The following is a 22712-nucleotide window of genomic DNA, read 5'->3' as shown; positions in this document are numbered from 1 at the left end:
TAGGAATCAGGATGTTGTGAGGATCCAAGGTGTTGGGATCTCCAAAATTTGCTAAATTTTGAGGTCCCATGTTGAGAAAATTTACTTGCAGTACTAAAAAAAGCAACCGCATAATCTTGCCCAAGAAGCCCACTTGGAGGGCTAATATTTTGGAGCCCATTGATTGTTATGCAAAATCACTTTGGGGAGGTGTAGCATATTAATAAAGTTGTTTCTTTCCGTGAGCAGATTGGATGCATTTTTAGAGCACTTGATTTGAGGGGTCAACAGAGGTTCATTGTGTGCACATAATTAGAAAATCCTGAGTAGCCTACTTTGGAGGCTTGCATTTTGCACTCATTTTATTTTCATGACGAACCGCTTATTCTCTAGTATTCCCTACATATTTGTGTACCCCTCTGCCCATTTGCAGATCTCCACAACGTTGTTTGATACTTTTTCCAAGACCAAACCTTATGCAATTTGTTAGGTTTTGCAGATTGTCCAATGAAAAATGTTTCAGCGAAGCTCACTTTGAGCATTTATAACTTGTGTCTAGATGATTATTTTATCAAAACAAATGGTTCTTGTGATTCCTTGTAGTTAAATGAGTTCATATGCAAGGTTCCAGACCCTCATGATGTTATTTGTTATTTTTTCAAAATAGATTTGAAGCAAGGGTTGAAGATAGTTTTGACAGGCTCTAGTGTAGAAACAACTGAGTAGTCAACTTTGAGGTTTAAAATATTCCACTTCCAGGACGTTTCATGAGAATCCATTTTGTAGAATGATTCCAAATATATCAGTATACATGCTCTTCAGTTGCCATGGCCTCATCAGGTCATTTGATCAATTTTTAGGGCAGTTTATAGAGGCTCTGAGCTAAATTTGGCATCCCAGAAAATTTGGAAAATTCAAAAAATGGAGAATGTCATGGGTCCTGGCATGGTATCAAAAGTCTCTAGTTTCGATCTCGTCAAATTTTGAGTCCGTTTCACATATTATTTTAAAGTTTACATTTTGTCGCCGCTAGCCGCAATAAGTCAGTTTACAAAGGAAGTACCTCAAATTTGCGAGATGCTCAAGATCCGACAAAAAACCCATGTTTTGTTTTAATTATCATAGACACTTGCAAATATTTACGGCTCCAAGATACGCGGTTAGCCCACAATGAAATTCCGCCAAATTGGTCACACAAAAAATTAAAAATTCCTCAATTTTCTATGGTTTTTATGGAGCGATTTAAAGCATTTTTTTTTAATGTTTTAGATAAAATTTTGAGGCAAGTGTGTAAGAACCAAATTTATTGAAGCTTTATAAACTTTATTGAAAACAGGTGTTTGATACATGACAAAGAGTTTCCAACCCGACTCTCCCACACATATGATGTCATCCAAAGAAAATTTGTCACCGGATGCAGGATAATGTTCAGTAACCCCGCTACCCCGTGAAAGAATTAGGGAAAAAAATGTTTTAAGTGCGGGTTTGCGGGATGATTGCAAGATGCAAATTGTTTAGGGTTCTTAGTGAACTTCTCCCCTGTGCCTCTGCCTTCTCCAGGCATTGATTCACTTTTTCTCCAATGAGTTGTGATCGTCATGGGTGGATTGCAGTGTGGTCGCCATTGGTCACTATTTTGAGGAAGGTTTGTAATGAATGTACATTAAGCAGACAATCATATTTTGACGGTCGCTTCATCACTCCCAGTCAAACAATGGTAATAGCAGATTTTATATACTCTAGAGGCATCGAATGTTGTATGTAATTTCTTGTTTCTACATGAAATAAACAATACAACAAAACTCGATGAAGAGACTCCCAGAATTATCTAATTAATGATGCATTTTGGAATGTATCTCAGCATTGTGGGCTTGCTTGTGTTTGGGTGCATTGGATGTTTTCCTTGGTGCCTGAAGCTCGTATCTGGGCTGCCCTGAACTTTAGTAAAACATAAAATGTTGTGACTTGTGCTGAGCATAGTGAAATAGTGTGTTCAACGAATGGGGCTGTATATTTTTCAATCACATGGTTGTACAGTGATAAAATGCCCACACATCTCTCCATAGTAAAGTGCAGATTTCATGATTGAAATGTAGATTTAACAGAGGGTAGACCATTGAATTTCCAATTGCTGGCCAAAACTCAAATATTGTGGATTGCTTGTAATGCTGTGATAGGAGGAAGATCTCAAAATATTTGAATCGATGAAGCATGCTGAAAAACGTTCAAGTGTTGTGTGTTTTGGTTGTCAGTCAAATCAACACAAATGGGGAAGTTTCTACAACAAAATGAGTAGAGAATAAGCCATATATCATTGTGGAAATGGTGAGGGAAAATATTTCAATCATATGTGTGTGAAAAGTATAAAAGTTACAAGGTTTAGGTATTTTCAAAACGAAACTATAGTATATTGATTCTTAACTTTGGTAAAGATTTTATGGGAAAAGGAAAAGAGGATGCAGAAAAGACAAATTTAAAACAAAAGGGGAATATTATTTTCTTTTAGATATCAAGAGGATACAAGAATAGAATCATTGTTTTCACTTAGGATAAAAATAATAACAAGAATGTGAAAAATGTGATGAATATTCTTTTTACTCCAAAATATCTTGCTGCAGTGGAATTATTTTATGTGGGGACAAAGTAATGCAATAATATATTTTCTTTCTATTGAAATATTTATGCAGGAGTGCAAACAAATGTAAGAGGTGAATAGAGAGAAGAGACAAGGAATACAATGTTACATATGGAATAAAAATTACAGATGGAGAAAAAACCAAAAACGGAAAGAAAAATTAAAGGTTTTAGATATAGAGATAGAAGTATAACTCTCACCTACAAGGATTTTTTGGAAACTTCTTCTTTCCTTTATATTCTCATTCCTTCTCTATTGTACATGTTCCAGTTTTGGGTGTAGGGGGTTCTGGACAAGAAATAAAGTCTAGTTTAGGAGTCTTTGAAATTCAAATCCAGAAATGTTGAAATTTCTTAAGAGATGGCAAACAGTTTAATTTGAGCTTCAATGAGTTGTGTTACATTGTTGATGTCTCCTTAATGTGATGCAATATTCATTTAACTAGAATAATCAAGGATTATAAAGGTTTTCATTGCACATTTTCTATAATGAATGTTTAGCTGATGGCTTCTGTCTAAGGGATCGATTAAATTTGGCTTTCAAATGAATGTTGTGAATATTGTGGTTCTGTTTAGAATTTGGTAAGAAGATAAGAAATGTTTCCCTTAGAAGGCTTCATTATTGTAAGGCCGTAATGTTTTAATAACCATTAAATATGTGTTCAGGCTATCACTTGTGGATTTTCTCCATTGCTGACTCTCCAATGGATAAGACACTGGTCTAATTTGTTCTCTTTGTCAAGCTTTTATCTGAAAACACTATTAAAAATGATAATCTCTCTATTTTTGTTCAGTTCTTTTCCTTTCTTGTTTAAATTATCTCTATCCTTGTATCTTCATGGTTTCCAAGAGGATATAGAAGTTGAATGTGAGTAAATTTTTTGTGTTAACCTTTTGTATGTATGAGATGAAGATACTTAAATTATTATGTTCTACATGCTAGCTAATGAAATTTTACCAAGATCTATGCCAATTTTGAGTAATATTTTGTGCTTCTTAGCATATTGTGGTGAGAACATTATTTGGTGAACAATACCCTATTGAGTGTATGAATATATCCTTAGGTATTGTTAAAAGGGTCACCCCCTAGGTCCTATAAATCCTAAAGTGTAGGGGAAATGTTTATTTCCTATTAGTTGGCCAAGTTCAGTGTCAAGATTGAGCATAAAGTATGGCTACCTTTTAGATCCTAGAATTTTGTTGTCTTGAAAAACACCAACACAAGGCGTGGACTAGACTCTCAGACAATAGGTATCTCTTGCACACAATCTTGCAAACATGATGATGATGTAAAATGGAAGATTGTCAGATTATGCAAGAGAGACCCTCAAACACACCATACCATGAAAACATACCCCAGTACATACCCCAAACCAAGACATACCACGAAAAGATGCCCCAGTACATACCCCAAACCAAGACATACCAAGATATAGAGTGATCTAGGAAGCCTTTTGTTGGCATTATGGATTAATTGATTATGTGTTGCATTTATGTTTTTTCATTTATGTCAACACTAGTTGTTATTGTTGGTTACCGACAAACAAGTTTTGGTTACCGGTAGAAGATCTAGTGTTACCGATAGAAGAGACTATCTGTTGGACACTTCCGACATGTTTGGATCAGTGAAGTATATTTGATTTCATGTGTGCTCCATAAGCATGTTTTGGTTAGTTGGTATTGGCTTGGTAATTAGATTCTATCATACACTCTGGTAAACCCTTACCAGCATTGGTTTAAGGCTTTACTGATAGAGCTTTCATTGAGGAATCATGACATGATGCATAGTTGGTGTTGGTGCAACTTCTTCATGGATTTCAGGATGCTGAAGATGTTCTCTAATCGTGCTTCAAACTACTTGAAGACATTTCTTTGAAGTGGTGGACCCATAATAGGTTCGGTACCTATCTAGGTTATGGACCGGTATCATGCTAGCGTGTACTCTACACATTACCGGGATGACTTGAGATGATTTATGGATTTGCTATTATTGTTTTGGTCTTAAGCCGACATGGCATATCATTGTAATATGGAACTATGTAATGATCTTATTGTAATATCTTTAGGTGGCCAACCTAATTGGTTTAGGCCTTAGGGTTTGTATAAATAAGAGGTAGAAACTCTTTGTAAAGTATTATGGTTATTGAAAAGGTCATGGTCAAGGAATGTAATGTGCAAATATTGCAATATCATTCAGGCAAAGGAGTTGGTTGATCATTGGTGATCGAATTAGATTCACAAGAGGATTTAGTCCTCCGACATTGAGTTTAACTAGGACTGTAATTAGGCATGGTAGATGCTATTTCTCGTAGTTCACTCTATTGGATTGTTCCCATTTATTTTGAGATGGTTGTAGCCTCTTTGTAGTCAGTGAGAATCTTTTGTAATGAATAGTACGCTCTAGGCAGTGTGCCTTCCTGCAAGTGCAGGCCCCTCATTGTAACATATACTTTCTGCAGAAGTATCATCTGACTGTGGGTAGGCTTCCCACAGTGGTTTTTCCCTTTTCGGGTTTTCCACGTACAAATCATGGTGTTATGTGGTATGGTTGCTTTGCATTGATTATTTGGTTAATTATTAAGTTATATTGTTTACCGGTATCTCTTCCTACTGGCATCTGTATATGCTTTACTGGTACTTGATTTGTTTTAGGTTGTATTGTGGATTAAAAGTTATAATATGTTAACAACTAATTCAGCCCCCCCTTCTCAGTTGGTCACCAGTTATCCTAACACCTTTAGTTAAGGGTAGTCATAGGACAAAAAGATGCAAATCAAAGAAAATGACCACATCAAGCAAATGACATGCATATGGCCAACTGACATCTCTTGCCAAGAGTAAGACTAGGACTAGGATAATAGTGCTAGACATGGGAAGGATACATCATAATGGGCAAAAGGACTAAATAGTCAATAGAGTAGATGGTTTGGGCATGTGGATGCAAATGTGAAACTAACTATGAAGACTCGATTGGACTTATGGAGATGGGTGTTTGGGTGATGTGCAAGTCAAGAAGAAGCTTAGTATGATGGGGGTGAGCTTAGGAAATGGGAGCAAGCTCAGTTTGACGGGATGGTCCTTATTCATGGTTTTGACAAAAGTTCATCATCTCGGAAAAGGGGAAGGTGAATGTGGCCACGAATATGATGGATGAGTGGTGAATTAATTCCTACATAAGTAATGGAATATGAACTGATGCAGGGAGGAGAGGGGATAAGTGATCCAAATGGGCACACGCTGCCATAGGTGGAGTAAGCCCATGCTATGACTTAAAAGTATTATGGATGTGGAACTAAGTTGGATTGGGGATGTAATTTAGTGGTGAAATATGATGGCGGCCTGAGATGGATGTTTGAAGAGATGGTGGATCTAGCTTATTTACCTTGATCCCTAAAACTAGGTTTTCACCAAGGTACTTGCCTATAGCACCACGAAGTGGTTTTCACTAATGGACGAAATGATTTTTCTTTACTTTTTTGCTTTTTTTTTCATCTTTTTGTATTTTTATGTTCTTTTATTTTTTTGATCTTTTTCCAGTTTTTGAAAACTGATAACCTTTGAAGACTAGGCATAAAATCTCTTCAGATGTAGGATGTTCATGGGCTGGTCTAGAGGATCTCCTTTAGGGTAGCCAATTGGTAGACTCCTGATCTATATTTTGCTGTGATCATATAGGGTCCAGGCCAATTAGTCTCGAACTTGCCTTTCTTTTCATGATCTTGGAGATTCTTCTGATTTTCCATTAGCGCTAAGTCATCGATGTCAAATTCTCAGGTTCTTACTTTCCTATTGTAGCTTAACCATAGATGGTTCTGATATACTTGGAGGTGATTCAAGGCCTTGAGATTATTTTCATCCAGTAGTTCAAGCTCTTGCAATCTGGCCACTCTAATATTCTTCATCAGGAAGGATGTTCTACAACACTACGTGAAGTGAGGGGATTTCTATCTCATTGGGGAGGATGGCTTTGAAACTGAAAACTAGGGAATATTAGGTGGCACCTATGGGAGTGTGGATTCTTGTGTAGTAGACCCAAAGGGAAGGATGGAGTTGCAAGTGCCAATCACAGCTAGTGTTGGGACTTCAAAATATTTGTCAAATTTTGAAGGCCTAGGTTTGAAATTTTAATTTTTGCACTCAAAATCCCCTTTGGAGGATAACACACCATGTTAGTCACTACGCAACTACATAAAGTATTGGTCACAGTTGTGCATAACACATCATGTTAGTTGCACATGTGTCACATGCTATAAAATATTGAAAATCCATGTGAATGGTGGTTTTCGGTTAGATCACGTTTTTGTCTCATCAACATGTTCCTTGTCAATGAGACATTGTCTTTTGCTAAGACTGTTTTAACTTCCTATCGACATTCACATATTATGCCGATATGTCCCTTTTTCGGTGTGATAGAGGTCTCTTCTTAGTGATAGGGATTGGATTTCCGTGTGAGAGTCTCTCTCAACAAGTTTGTCCCTTATCGGCCTATCATATCCAAATGGAAAAGAGGAAGTCATTTTTGTTTTCATGTCGAGTTTCAAAAAGCCTCCAACCCGTGATAGTCAGGCCCATGTTGTTTGAGTGTCTGCAGATGTCCAGGTGGCAAGCATGTGTTGGTTCATTTAGAGTGAGGTGTAGTTGTGTGAGCCCTTTCATTCATGGTTCGATGGTGCCATGTGGTGGCTGCTAGATGTATCTCTGAAACTGTGTGGGTCCTGTTGTAAAAGTGACTTATCCGTTGATTGACTCCAACTTGAATAGTTGAAGTCCTTTCCCTCTCACTTCTAACTTCTAGTTAGCCTTTGATCCCTGATAGTTGGGTCCATGTTGTCCAATTATTTGCAGATATCTAATTGGCAAGTGATCATTGATCCACCCTAGTGGTAATCTGTTCATGTGGGGCCCTTGGTGATGTGGATCTCTTCTTTTGGTGTTACCATGTTGTTCTTTGACTAAGATGGTTGGTTTCAGTGTGAGGTGGTTTATCGGTAAGACCCCTTTGACATTTATCAGCTCTTCATGCTTATATTGACAACTCTCTCTTTTCCTTGTGACAGGCCCTCTATCTTGGCAATGAGACTTGGATTTTGGCAGGAGTCGGTCTTTTGATAAGGCTATTATTTTTTCTCTCTGGCTAGTGCATACTACACCAATGTGTTCTTTTCGATGTGACGGGAGATGGGTCATGGCGACATGGTTTCTTTTCAGTGTAGCATAGGGTTTTGGTATAACCCAAGTTTCCCCTGCCTCCGCATGGAGTTACACCGAAATAGTCCATTTTTGATGTAACTTAGGTTCTATCTCATCGATGAAGGGTTATCACTAGATCATGGGATTAGAGAAGTAAAAAATGAAGTTTGTGTAGGATAACATACAAAAAGAACAATATGGGTCCCGCCACCTTGCCATATGAAATTTGGTGTCCCCGCTATCCTGCACTGCAAGAAGGTGAAAAGAAATGATTGTGCAAGGAGACAAAAGGAAAATGAGGGTATACATCTTGCCATACCATAGGAGGATTGTTGTCATGAGGGCACATAGCATGTGTGATATTCGATCCATAGAGAGTGTCAACATGCAGATTGACAACCTAGTTGTCCATGTAGGGAAGTTGATGAAGGCTGGCCAAAGGAAGATGGAAGGTTTTGAAGGCATGGCATGTGCTAATTGGGTCACATTTCCACCTATCAAAGAGAGAGACATTTCCAATAGAATTTTTGTGTCTATGCACCATCGATAGAGGTTTGCAGCCAAATCATATCAAATTGCAGTGTTGAGACCAAGAAGAAAGGGGGTTGCATTTAATGGAGAACCAGTAGAGGATCGAGTGTGCTGCCTTGATGAAGGCACTAGTAATGGGGTTTCCTCCCAGTTTTCAGAATCAATCCATTCTCTTAAACTCTTTCAGTTTTTGTTATTTCTTTTCTGTTGTAGGGGTTAGTTTTAGGAGTAGGTTTAGTGTAGAAAAACATCCCAAGTGCTGAGTGATAGTTCAAAAGCTAATATTGTATCTAAATCTGAGTTTTAAACACTTTCCTTGGCACATTCATATTGGGATATCTATTGTATTTTGTAATGTCATGAGTGTTAAAGGTCATAGGTATTTTAGGCATTACTTAGGTATACCTGCCTTGGTTTCGCAGAGCTAGAAGTGTAGAAGATTTCAATCTTGTGAGTGAATCTCATTCGTTGGCCAAATCCAACCTTGAACCTATAGATAATAAGGTGGCTAAATCCTTAGGGTTTGGGGATTTGTTGATTTGGGAACCAATAGAATGGCGACTCCATTGGGGAAAACACAAAGTATTTGGTTATAAAAGATTAAATCATCATATTGTGGAGGCTTCTACATATGAGACACAACTAGTAGAAAGTGGTGGTAATCAGTCTGGAAAAAGTTTATTGTAGCTTGTTTGAAGAAGATTTAGGTGGCTCTATTGAAGAGATGAAGACCCAAAATGAAAGAAAACTTTGAATAGTTTGCAGGTGTTCAAAGATTGTTCCTTAGTAAAGAGGTGGTGACTTTGACATACAAGGACCTAAAAAAAGAAAAGAAGCTCTGGATTTGAATATTTTTCAGTCAAAAGAAGAAGACATCAACTGCTGCAATATTTTCTAGGTAGTTTCTTAAGAAGTTTTTATGAAAACCATGATCTAGAAAGGTCTGAAATGAAACCTTATTCAGTGTTGAAACACTAGTAAAAAGGGAAAAATAGTTGGTTGTAAATATCAACCATAGTTTTGAGTTGAAAAGAAGTAATGTTGTCATAGGCTCATTTGAAGTCCTTAAGTTTGATTTTCAATAAATCTTGTATAATTTCTTCTTAAGGCTTTGTAATGAAAATGAAAGAGTCAAAAGTGTAATTGTAGTATTTCCATGAAGAATTTGTAGAGTGAAATCAAAATTTATTGTCCTAGTTTTGACCCAAGCATAATGAATATTCAACAACTTAAGTCAAGCCTACCTAGAGAGGTATTTGTCCCTTAAAGGTATAGGCCTTTGAACTTTAGTAATGTTTAGGAGTACACACATCCTTTCCCCATTGAGCATAAAGATCAAGTGCCCTTGTTCCATGCAAGTGAATTTGAGTCAGCAGTCCAACACATTCAGTCATTGTGTGAGTTTCTTGAATACTTCAGATTCATAGTGAAGACATTGTCATGAATATTTTTTTGAGGTCTTTGAAAGATAATGCAAAGGAGTGGTATGATAGTTTGTCTATGTAGTGCATATCTTCATGGCAAGATTTCGGGAGGTTGTTCTTGAGTAGGTTCAGTGATCACGATGAATGTTATGGATAATATTTTAGTTCTCAAAATTTCCTAGTGATGCAGAGCCCTCCTTGTGACTTGCCAAACATCTCAAAATGTATGACACTGACCCCTCAAAACAAGAATGGGATCCTATCAAGGCAAGGCTCTACAACATTAGTTTGATCTTCTCACATCTTCAAGACTCATGCCTACTCAGTCAAGGGTATCTTGCTACAACACATTTCTTGACACCTCCAAGGGTTAAAAATCATTTTCATACTAGTTTTGGGTCATACAAGACTTCCCAAGGTTAGAAAAAGCACTGGTTGTAAGGATTCATGCCCATTCCTTGAGAAACTCACCCAATTAGGCCTAGTTGCTTGTAGCCCTATTTGGCAGGTAAAGAGACCTTAGGTTCAAAATTTCCCAAACATCTTAGAAAAAAAATTATAGATTCAAACACCCTTTTTGAAGTTACACAAATCCCCAAAAGGAAGGGTCAGGGTTTGGAAAGTAAAGGTCTTTGCCGACAGGATGTTGACTGTCCTAAAGGGCTAATTAGGCCTCTTTTGTGAAGCAACTATACTTAGGTGAATGAACCAGTCAATTAAAATCCCATGGGCATGTAGGGAACCATAAACAATAGGGGATTCCAAGGTTACATGCCAGGAATCATCACCAATTGCACACAAGGTAATTTTTCTCTTCAAGGTCTAGGTAGCCACATAGAGATGTCTACCTAGGGTCGCTCCAAACACTCCTCTCCCGTGCTCCTCCTGAAAAAAAATCTTGTAATCCTAGAATAAAATGACCATACTTTCCTTTCACCAAATCCCATGGGTCTCAAATTGATAAAGTGCAAGATATGGCCATGGAGGAGGGCAAACCCAAGGTAAACCCTGGTTTTCCGGGCACTTACAGTAAAAGTTGAATATCAGGAGCAACACACACAACTATAAATTAAAATAAAAGCCAAATTTTTTTTAACTCTCCTCTCCAACCAATTCAAATCATTGGGAATGGATCCCAATCCGTACAGTACAGTACCACGGACCAAAACTCTAGAATTGTAGGAAAAAATTAGAATTCTATTAGTTTGATGGCATCAAAACTCTTTTCCATACAATCACTCCTTAGGAATTGGATCCAAAAGGTGTATAAGATACTACAAAAGTTCTCTCAACTGAAAATAAAGAGGTTATAGCCATTGGAGGAGTTTCAAATTAATAAAATGCAAAAAGTGCATAAAAGTTGCTCATGACAACTTTTGACAACTTTTGCAAAAGTTGTCAAAATGTCATCTTTCACCTGCTAATGCCTTGGGTCAAGTTTCACCCCTCCTAAAAAATATTAAAGAACTAAAACCAAAACATTTGATCCCCTATTGTCCAAAAGTCCTAATTGGCTCATAGAAATGCCAAAATAGGAGTTTGGCTCACAAGATGGGGTTCATTATTACAAACACACAATGCATGATTGAAAACCTATACAAAACATTCTAAAGACATATTTAATGCCTTATCCTCCCTTCTCAGAGTCTGACTTATCATCTTGAAGGATTTGATGGGGTGCTCCTGCACCACCCAACATATGAGGATGTATGTGTGCTCAAGTGAAACATGTGTCAAGTGATGAAAGTATTTTTCAAAGTGTGACTGCCCGTGTTGTCCCAACAAATGTTCCTCGATGTTATGAGCATTTTGTATCAGCCTCAAGTCATGTATGAAGACAACCCAAGTCTTGTGAACCCAATGGAATTTGTTAGTACACAAATGGACATGAAAATATTAGAGGACAATCCACCATATGCACTATTCTCAAGGTTATTGAAGGCACTACAAAATATTCCCTTGAGCGTCATGCTTTAGGATTCAGAATGGGTAGAATTATTTTTGCAAATCTATGAACCAAGTGTTGCTCAATCATCAAGAGATATGAAACCAGCTAACATGAGTTAGATCATTGGATGGATTGATATGATTGAGGTCTTCAAATCTAAAATGTCCCTTAATGTGGAAAATCTTAGTATTGATAATGAAAAGGTTGAGAAAAAGTGTGATGAGAATGCACAAGTCAATGTTGATGCTCCTTATGTTATCGAGGATGAAGTTCATTGTCAACATGTAGTGGATGATGTTTGTGAACAATAGGTGGATGAAGAGTATGCACCTAAAAATGAATGTCATGATAAACTGAATGTAACTAAAGTTGAGTTCCATGAGGATCAACACTTTTTTCTAGATGGTGACCATGATTTTGAGAAGGTTGGTGGAGATGCAATCTCCCATATTAAGAGAGATACATGTTCATGTGAATCCATTGAGTTTGTAGGTTGCAAGGATGATAACGAAGCTAGAGAATATAGTGCTTTACAAGAGGATGATGCTTGCAGCCTTGATGGAAACATAGAGGAGGAAGATATGGGACCTATGCCTAAGGATAACAAATGTTCAATTAGTAGTGAGATAATCATAGAATTATTAGTAGCTGAGTATGAAAGATATGAAAATGGAATGGGACAACATCTGTTGTGCCCTGTTGAGGTCTGTTCTGATAGTGAAGTTGTTTCTTATGGTGCCAAATGCAATACACCTACTATCAATCATTTCCATATGTTTGATTCATCTGATGTGTAGAATGATGAAAAACATGAGTGCATGGGCACTGATGAATATGATCGTATTTTGTATGCTGATGAAGAGGATATGCATGCTGATAAAAACTCATAATTTTGTTTTGATGGTGTGTGCATGGCTACTGATGTTGACACTCTTTGTGAAAATCACTTTGATGAAGAAATTTTAGGCACTGACTTGCATGGGTGTCCATCTTTTGATATTTAGGGGAATTATGTTGAAAATATACACATGGATGTGATGTCAGACATGGGTACATAATCAGATTGTAATGATGAATAAGAGATGCATGCTTATGTGCAGCCTTGGGAAGACAAGGGTGATTGTTTGGAATGTATCCAAGTTGCTGATGAAAGGAGTTTTGAGGAGGAATTAGGACATGAAACTGAAGATTCTCATCACTATTGTGAACTACAATTACCGAAGGTGCCTGTGTATGACTCTTTCTCTTTTCATAATCTTGAGTTTGGTTTGCATGATGAGTATAGTTTGCAGAGTGGTTGTTTTCAAGGCAAATATTTTCCCATGCAAATCATTGAGCTGAATGATGCCTATGATGCCAGCTATGTTGTTGAAGGTGAGTCTTTTCCTTTTCATTTGTTATAGTGGTTTTAGTAATGATGAATGTTATGTTCATCTAGGAGGTGTTTGGTTTGGTGAGCATAACACATTTGTGTCGCGCAATAATCATATTTTTTAATTTGTACATGAGCCTCAAATGTTTGATAATGTTGAGTGCACTTTTAGTTCTCAGTATGGTTGCTGGATGATGAAGGATAATATGCTTGATCAGTTGCATTCTAGCTACATATTTAGATTGGCCACGGTGAAGTCAGAGGAGAATCGGGTCTATGATAGAGGAAAGCATTGGCCTTTCTTTTTCTGATGGCCTTGGGCCATCATTTGTGGTTTGATGTTTCAAACCATAATAGTTAGGGGTAGAGAAGACCTTTTTTGAGTATGCAACCAATGGAGTAGGCACCTGGTTTTCTCCCCAAAGATCTGGAATCTTGCGAAGCCATCAAGGGCATGCATCTCTGAGCTAGAGCAAGTATTGGGACTTCAAAGAATTTGTCAAATTTTGAAGTCCTAGGTTCAAAATTTTGATTTTTGCACTCAAAGTCCCCTTTGAAAGATAACACACCATGTTAGTCACTATGCAACTACAAGGAGTATTGGTCGTAGTTGTGCATAACATATCATCTTAGTTGCACATGTGTCAAAGGTTTGAAAATGTTGAAAATCCATGTGAATGACAATTTTTCAGTTAGATCACACTTTTGTCTCGCTGACATGTTCCTTGTCGATGAGACATCATCTTTTGCTAAGACTATTTCAACTTCCTACTAGCCTTAACATGTTATGCCAATATGTCCCTTTTTTGGTGTGACAAAGGTCTCTTCTTAGCAACATGGCCTGGATTTCGGTGTGAGACTGTTTGTCGGCAAGTCCGCCCCTTATCGGCCTATCGCATCCAAATGGAAAAGAGGAAGTCATTTTTTGTTTTCATTCCCAATTTTGACAAGCCCCTGACCCTCGATAGTTAGGACCATGTTGTCTAAGTGTTTGCAGGTGTCCAAGTGGCGAGCATGTGTTGGTTCATTCAGAGTGAGGTGTAGTTTTTTGGGCCCTTTCATTCATGGTTCAGTGGTGCGATGTGGCAGTCGTCGGATGCATCTCTTAAACTATGTGGGTCCCACTATAAAAGTGACTCTTATTGGCTAATCACCTCCAACTTGAAAAGTTGAAGTCCTTTTCCTCTCATTTCAAACTTCTAGCCAGCGTATGACCCTGATAGTCGTGCCCGCGTTGTTTAGTTATTTGCAGATTTCTAATTGGAAAATGTTCATTGATCCACCCTGGCGGTAATCTATTCATGTGGGGCCCTTGGTGATGTGGCTATCTTCTTTTAGTGTTACAATGTTGTTCTCTAGCCGAGATGGTTGGTTTCTGTGTGAGGTTGTCTATCGGCAAGACCCCTTTGACTTTTATTGGCTCTTCATGTTTATACCGACAACTCTCTCTTTTCATTGTGATGGGCCCTTTGTCTTGGCGATGAGACTTGGATTTCAACAGGAGTCAGTCTTTTGATGAGACTATTATTTCTTCTCTCTAGCCAATGCATGCTACACCAATGTGTTCTTTTCGGTGTGACGGGAGACGGGCCATGGAGACATGGTTTCTTTTCAGTGTAGCATAGGATTTTGGTATAACCCAAATCTCCCCCTGCCTTCTTATGGAGTTACACTAAAATAGTTCATTTTTGGTGTAACTTAGGTTCTATTTGGCTGATGAAGGGTTATCTCCAGTTCGTAGGAATAAAGAAGTAAAAAATGAAGGTCATGTGGGATAACACACAAAAAGAAGAATATGGGACCTGCCACCTCACCATATGAAATGCGATAAGAAGATGGGTTGCGGGGTAACATGGAGGTATAGCAAGGGAATTTCCCCCACTATCCTGCGACATCTGAAGCTAAGGTCAAGAGCTCCCATGAGGTAAAAGGAGCATGGGTAGATTTGGTGTCCCTACTATCTTGTGCTATAAGAAAGTTTAAAGAAATGATTGCATGGGGAGATAGAAGGAAAATGAGGATATACGTCCCACCAGTTCGTAGAAGGATTGTTATCACGAGGGTGCATAACGCACGTGTTAGTCAATTGGTAGAGAGTGCCAACATCCAGCTCGATGGCCTAGTTGTCCACATAGGGAAGTTGATAAAGGTTGACCAGAGGCAGATGGGAAGATTTTGAAGATGTGGCATGTGCTGATTGGGTCACATTTCCACCTGTTAAATAGAGATATGCTAGCAATAGAATTATTGTGTCAACACACTATAGATAGAGGTTTGTAGCCAAATCAGATTAGATTGTAGTGATGAGACCAAGAAGGAAGGGGGTTGCATTTAATGGAGAATTGATAGAGGATCGAGTGTGCGACTCGAGAGGATTGCATGATCTTCAGTAGATCGGATTTCATGACCTCGAGCACATCAAGGGTTTCCACTCGATAAGATGTAAGGATAGGGGTAGGTGAAGGCTACTAAATGTTGTAATCTAGACTAAGATGATAGTAGCTCATGAACAAGTAGGGCATATTTTCTTTGAGGCTCAAGAAGATTCCTTAGGGTGGTTGTAGGGTCATGACTCCAAAGGCTCCCATTGCAGCTGCTCACATTTAATGCCTCCAAATTGTGTGCAATGTATAAGGACTGATGCCTTAGGTCTTATTGTAGTCTCATGCAATCAAATGGTGACATGTGTCTCACTTGGCCCATAGCTTGTTTTGCTCCCTTGCTGTTATAAAAGGTAATTTAGGGCTAGTGAGAGGGGGTTGGATTCTGATGTAATCTTGAGTGTAATTATGGAGGCAAAGGCTTTTGTGTACAGTCAAAGGTTAGGAGTAAGCTAGAGGTTCATTTTCAGTTTGTAGTCATTTTACCACTTCAAATTGTGTATAACCAGAAATAATACATGTGTTCAATGTTTTTATTACAACTATTTCCAGCATGCAATCTCACTTTTTTATGAAATATATGATCAAGGATCCTCTATTTTTTCCCTATAAGCTCAAGTGTTTGCCTTGTTTATTGCTTCTCTTCAAGGAAGAGATTAAAGTTATTTTAACAGGATAATGAAATGGTGTTGTGTGCATGTAGGATAAGTAAGAATGGCTGTAAAAAAGTTGTAATAAGGGGTGTTAGTGTAATGCATTAATATCTAGAACCCACTAGTTGTATGTTAGTCTATTTGGGTTTAATGTCTATTAGTTATAACTCGACTCTACTGCCCTAATGAAGGCACTGGTAATGGGGTCTCCTCCCAATTTTCAGAATCAACCCATTCTCTTAAACTCTCTTTTATTTTGTGTTATTTCTTTTCTATTGTAGGGGTTAGTTTTAGGAGTAGGTTTAGTATAGAAAAGCATCCCAAGTGCAGAGTGATAGTTGAAAAGCTAGGATTGTAGCCAAACCTAAGTTTCAAACACTTTCCTTGGCACATTCACATTGGGATATTTGTTGTATTTTGTAATGCCATGAGTGTTGAAGGTCATAGGTAGTTTAGGCATTACTTATGTATACTCTCCTTGGTCTCACAGAGCCAGAAGTACAGGAGATTTTAGTCTTGTGATTGAATCTCGTTCATTGGCATAATCCAACCTTTTTACATGTGGATAAGAAAGTGGCTAAATCTTTAGGGTTCGGGGATCTATTGATTTGGGAACCAACAACCAACTTCATTGACTATTTTCTTCAAGATTTTGATAAAAGTTTTATTTGAAGCCTCTGCTTCATCACTACATTGTGGGTAATATGGGGTGGAAAAACAGTGTTGGATGGAAAATTTCCAGCATGACTCTTTAACATCCTGGTTCTTAAAAGGTTTGCCCTTGTCTCTAATGATAGCAATAGGGATTCCATAGCGACAGATTAGGTAGTTTAGGATGAACTTGGAAATTTCTTTGCCAGTGGTAAAGGTGAGTGGTATGTCTTCCACCCATTTGGTGAAGTACTCCATAGCAGTTATTATGAATTTATGGAAATTGAATGAGGCAGGGTGGATTTTCCCTATGAGATCGAGACTCCACTGAGAGAAGGGACAAGGCATGATAAATTATTGCAAGTCCTGAGAAGGTGTGTGAATTTTGTCGCCATGTTTCTGACAGGGTATACATTTCTTGACATAGTGATATGCATCTTCTTCCTTTGTCGGCCAATAGTATCCCATGCATAAGAAATCCTTAGCCAAAGTGAGGTTGCTTGAGTGTGCCCCACAAATACCTTCGTGTACTTTATGTAGTGGTGATTTAGCCTCCTCTTTGTCTAAATACCATAGGAGGGATCCATCAAAATGCCTTCAAAAGAGGGTATCACCAAGGATAGTGTATTGGGCGAATCGGCAAGTGAAAGTTTGTTGCTAGGTTTTAGTGAGATGAGTGAGAATAATATTCTCTCATAGGTAGGTGAAGGTTTCTTGGTACCAAGGGGAATTAGGACCAACAAGGATACACACCATTTTTTTTTAGGGACATCATATGCTGGTATTAGAAGTTTCTCAACTAGGAACTTACACTTTTGACTATTTATTGACATTTGCAGAAGAGAACCAATTGTAACCATGGTGTCGTTAGCTATGTTGTTTGTCCTAGGAATCTAATCAAACCAAATGAGATTGAAATGCTATTTGAGATCTTCAACCATGTTGTGATAAGGGAGTAACTTGTCATCCTTAGTCTGATACTCACCATTTACTTGTTTAATGACAATTTAAGAATCACCATAGACATGTGCAGCTCTGTGATTTTTCATTGGATAGCCAAGAGAAGTCTAGTGATAAGTGCTTCATATTTTGCAATGTTATTTGTGCATGCAAAGGTTATCTTGTATTACTTAGGGATGCAATCTCTTTGAGGGGTTATTAACAAGATGCCTGCCCCAGATCTATTTTGTGTACAATAACCATCAAAATACAACTGCCATTTTGAAGATGTTGTGACAGTCATGATAGAGTCATCAAGAAATTATGTGATAAGGGGGTAATCACCTTATAGAGGAGCATCAACTAGTTGATCAACTATAACTTGTCCTTTGATTGCTTTTCAGTCTACATACTCAATGTCAAATTCACTCAAGAGCATGACCCATTTTGTTGTGCATCCAGTGAGAGAAGATTTAGATAATAGGCATGTAAGAGGATCGCTATCAACTTGGTCTTGTTGTTAAGCATATAGTGTCATAGTTTTTGTGTGCTTAAGACAAGTGCAAGGTAGGATCTTTCTATAGGAGTGTAATTGAGTTCATATCCTACAAGAATGAGACTAATGTAGTATATTGCATGTTTTTTGCCTTGATCATTTGTCTGTGCAAGTAATGCCCCCAATGCCACTGTGGTTACTGATATGTACAAAATGAGTGGTTTTCCTAGAGTTGGTGGCATGAGAACTGGAGGGGAGGCCAAATATTCTTTTAGCTTATCAAAGGCCTTCTGATATAAATAGTCACATTTAAATTAGTATCCTTGTGTAGGAGATGTGTGAATGGGTGACACTTGTCTGCTAGTTGTGCAATGAATCTACAGATTGACTGAATTTTCCCTTGAAGGCTGTGAAGTTGTCTGAGTATCTTCGAAGGAAGAATTTCCATGATTTCTTTCACTTTTGCAGGGTCCACTTTCATGCCTCTACAAGAGACTATAAATCCTACAAGCTTTCCTAATGTAACGCTGAAGACACACTTCTTAGGGTTTAGGCGCAACTTATATTTTTCAAGCCTCTCAAAAATCTTTCTTAGGACTAGGATGCGTTCATTTCTTGTTTTTGATTTTCCTAGGAGGTCATCTACATAATCTTCCATTATGTTGTGCAAAAGGTCATGGAAGATGGTGGTCATTTCTCTTTGATAGGTTGCTCCTACGTTCTTAAGACCAAAGGGCATAACTCGATAACAAAAGGTGCCCCAAGGAGTTGGGAATGCCATCTTATGTTGATCTTCTTCTACGATCCTGATTTGATTATATCCAGAGAAACTGTCCTTTAAGGAGAGCATTTTGTGTCCTATCCTAAGACCAACTATCATTTCTATATTTGGCAAAGGGAAATCATCTTTTGAACATTCTTTATTAAGATCTCTGAAGTCTATATAGCTTCTAATGCCCGCAGTTGGTTTGCCAATAGGTATAATATTTGAAATCCTCTTAGGATAGTTTATAGGTTTGATGAACCTAACGTCCAACATCTTCTGGAGTTCTACTTTAACTAATAGGGCAACTTGTAGATGTATATTACGCATCTTTTGTTTGATAGGTTTGGCATCTGGTCAAACATCAAGGTTGTGCACTACTAATTCTGGATTAAGGCCCGACTTGTCTGCATAAAACTAGACAAAGTTGATTTGTGTCTCCTATAGAAAACTTATGAAGTTTTGCTTCTCTTGATCCATGAGAGACTCTGCAATAAGTAGATTATTTGGGTTGTCTTCTATTCCCATGTTGATGGTTTCTATTTCCTTAATAAGTAGAGGTGATTTTTCCTGATATGGTGGAACCATGGTAGGCAAGTCAAGACCCCCATCTTATGGTGTCTGTTCCAAGTTTTCACTAGAAGATGTGTCCTTTATTTTTACTTTTTTGTGTCCAAAGGTGTACCAGAGAGATTTTCACCTAGGGACACTTATTTTTCTTGTTGTTTTCATTTTTATGACTATGGGAATTGACTTGACTACCAAATTAGTCTTCTGAGTGAATTTGAATCCCATTTATAGATGTGTGGTTCTCAAGGTCTTGTATGTTGAGTAATACTAGGGGGGCATCATCATCAACACATATATCAAGAATGGGTTGTCCTCGTTGATCCCAATCAATATGTTTAGGGTGGAAAAGTTTAAGCTCAAATTTAGTGGGTGGGGTTAAAGGGGTAATGGTGTTAATGTGGACATAATCAAATATGTCATGAAGGTATTTGAAAGGCATTTCATCGAATTCCTCTTCATCAGAGTCTTTGAATTTAGTAGGATGATTTGGCAGGGCACTAGTAACAGTGATCTTAGGTATAGGTGAGTAACGCAAGCCCCTATTATGTTTGTATGAGATCGGAGAGATGGGTTCTTTTTTGCCTTTTTCTTGTGGTCCAACACCATGTTCTTTATAACCCATCTTGTCTACCATAGAATAAGCCTTTGGATACATCTCTTTGGGCATGTTTGTTTGTGCTTCTTCTTCTTCTAGGTATAGCCAAGAAGTGACATTTGTTTCTAAGCTTTCTTCATCAAGTGGGCCCCACTGCTGGAAGGTGGTTTTCTTGCACTTCATAGTGGGTTTTCTTTGTTTCTTGATTTCCTTCGGCTTGCCATATGACTTGGGAGAGGGTGGGAGTGGCCCCACATAAAGAGCATTCTAAAGGGTATACTCTCCACAGCTATTATCAATGATCTTGACCTTGACCTTGAGTTGAGAGGAAGTGGATGCAACATTTAAGGGCTTAGATGGAGGTGGTGGAGTGGGGGAATTGAATGGACAATGATAGGGGTGCTTCCCTTCAAGAAGTTTGTAATATTGGAAGGGTTGTGGGTAAGTGACGATGGTGATTTATCTACCTTTGAAAAGAAATTTAAGGCATTTATGGTAGGTGGATGGGATAGCTTGAATGGAGTGGATCCATGGACAACCAAGGATAATATTATATGTAAGATCTAGGTGAAAGACTTGACATGTTCTATATACTATTGCAGGGCCCACTTCAAGGGATGGTGTTATAGTGCCATTGGAAACTCTTTTTGCATCATAAGATTTGATTGTAATCTTACCGAAGGGATCAACCAAGTCTTTAGAGATTCCCAATTTTTTAATTAACTTGTATGTACAAATATTTAGGCCAGATCCATAATCTATAAGGACCCTCTTGATTTTGTGTTTCTGAACAATAGGTTCAATGTGGAGGGGTTTGTTTTGAGATGGATCATCAAATGGCACGTCCTTAGATGTAAACACAAGATCATGCTGCACAACAAAGTTACCTATGAGGGCTTGAAATTGAGCTACGTTGATATTATCTAGCACACGAGACTCTAGGAGTGCTTGTTCAAGGATATCTTTGTGGACAAGGGATGTCTTGAGAAGTTTCAACATGGAGATTTGTGTATGTGTTTTAAAGAGATGATCAAGGATATCATAGTGATGAGTGGATGACATGGTGGGTTGTGGGGGAGGAGGAGGAGCTCCTTGAACAATCACTCTTCCTCTTCGGGTGGTAACATTGTATTTATTTGGAGGGTAGGAGGTGGAAGGTGAGGCACCTTGAATGACTATCTTGGCTTGGGAGGAACGATTAGGTAGTTGCGGAGGGGGAACACCTTGGATGGTGACTCTGGGTCTATGAGGGGCAGGAGGGGGATCAACTCCTTGGATTGTGATGGTGTTAACTTGGGTATCCACAGGTTCTATGTAACCTATCAAGGAGTCAAAGCTAGATATGTAATTGGTGTAGACATAATTGATGGCATGAGATGATGAGGCTTTGTCCTTACCATGTTTAGGATAAGGGTCTTGGTACATTTTAAGTTTATTGTTCGAGTTACCAATTTTAGCAGCTACAACCTTGATGCCAACCTTGTCAATGAGGTCTTGGATATAATTCTTCAATTCCATACACTTACATGTATCATGACCATTAAGATGATGATAATTACAATATTGTTTTTTATTATACCATCGAGGTTTGGGTTGATTTGGATCAAAAGGACATGTGATTGGAAAGACAACAATGCTAGCTTGGACAAGATTTTGGAAAATAACCTCAATAGGCTCAACAAGCGGGGTATACTCACATTGGGAATGGTTTTTGGAGCAGGGAGGTCAACCTTGGATGGAGGGATTGTTGCGGGGATGGGATTGATTGTGAGGGTTGGATTGATTAATGAATACTTTTTTGATGGTGGCGGGTTTGGAAGGAGCAACCATAGTTTGAACTCACTTGGCGTTAATGACTCCATCATTGACAACATTCTTATTATTAGACCAAAATTTTATCTTGTCATTATAGGAGGAAGAACCTTGATTGGATTTTTGATAATGTTTTAATGTTCCTTAATCTAGGAGGACATGTTATAAGGCTAAGACTTACATAGATATTTATTCAAAAGTGTCCAAACATTGACAAGTCAAGGGTTTAGATAGTTCAGGTACCAAATTGCGATGAAATACTTCAACTATATGACTCTGGTATGTCCCATGGGAAATTCTTGATAAGATGCGGCCATCTTTGAAGGAAGTTGGAAAAGGTCTCTTCAGACTTCTATTTTGTGTTGCATAAGTCCATCATAGAAGCATTGCTCTCAATATTGTAGGCAAAGTGGGACAAAAACTTTTCTGCTAGGTCTAGGAAATATTTAATGGAGCATGAGGTAAGGCAGAAAACCAAGCGAGGGCATCCCTACTAATACTTTAAGGAAAAAGTCTTCTAAGGTAGATATCACTGTAAGAGACCTCTTGATATAGGATATAAAATTCACGAATATGGTCCCTATAATAAACCTTGCCTTATACTTTTCAAACTTGGGAATTTAAAACCTAGAGGGTAGGGTGCAACTAGATTGAGGGGTCATGAGGACAAGGACATATTTCTTCAAAAGTGTAAGGTCTTTTTTTGACCCATTCTTGAAATTTTTGATAAGGTCCTTCATGTCTTTGATTTCCTTTAGAAGGTCGAGTTGTTGA

The sequence above is a fragment of the Cryptomeria japonica genome, chromosome 10, assembly GCF_030272615.1.
Source record: "Cryptomeria japonica chromosome 10, Sugi_1.0, whole genome shotgun sequence".
Lineage (NCBI taxonomy): Eukaryota > Viridiplantae > Streptophyta > Pinopsida > Cupressales > Cupressaceae > Cryptomeria > Cryptomeria japonica.
Note: the sequence above shows the minus strand (reverse complement) of the source record.